We start from the raw sequence: 771 nt of genomic DNA on the forward strand, positions 1-771 counted from the left end.
AGACGTCGCGAGTCCAACCGACCACCGAGAACCCTAGAGGAGCGATACATGTTTGGATTTCTCCTACAGCGTTCTGGACTCACGAAGCGACAGCTTCGAATTTTGGGAGATGCGGGTCAATGGCGATTGGCTTATGAGTTAGGTTTTCGTTATTTAGAAGAACAAGATGATGGATCCTCAACAGTTTCATCCAACTGAGTCATAGAGATTGTTTAAGTTTATTAGATAAGATCATTAATCTGTTTTATAAGTTTCTGTTTACAGATCCAGGATCCAGAGTACGTGGCAAAGAGAAGCCCTGAGAGGGATAACATCATTGGTAGAAGCGAGGACTTGACGTGTGAAGCCCTGATCGTGCAGTTCTTTGTTTTGAATTTAGTTACATGTATGTGTGTTTATATAGGTTATTATTTGATTTGGTCTTTGGAGGATGAACTCCTTGTATTGACAGATTCTGCCTTGAACAAGGGGGGTATCATAATCCGAGGATCTAATTATGTGTTTATATTGATTATTGTTTTAATTGTTATGTAACTCAATTCCAGGACAGCTAATTTTGTGTTTGTTTGTTTGTTTGTTTGCTCGTTGGACGACTCACAACAAGGTTCCTAAATCAAGTATATAGCATAATTTAGCTATGCTCTCACCAAGGGGGGATGTCACAACCCAAAGTTGTGGATTTTTTGATTGTGTGCACTTCGGCACCGCTAAATTATGTTCCCGCCGAATTGCAGCTCTTTTGCACGACGGAGTGTTCTGTTGTTATAGAGA

Source organism: Alligator sinensis, unplaced genomic scaffold (assembly GCF_000455745.1).
Source record: "Alligator sinensis unplaced genomic scaffold, ASM45574v1 scaffold321_1, whole genome shotgun sequence".
NCBI lineage: Eukaryota > Metazoa > Chordata > Crocodylia > Alligatoridae > Alligator > Alligator sinensis.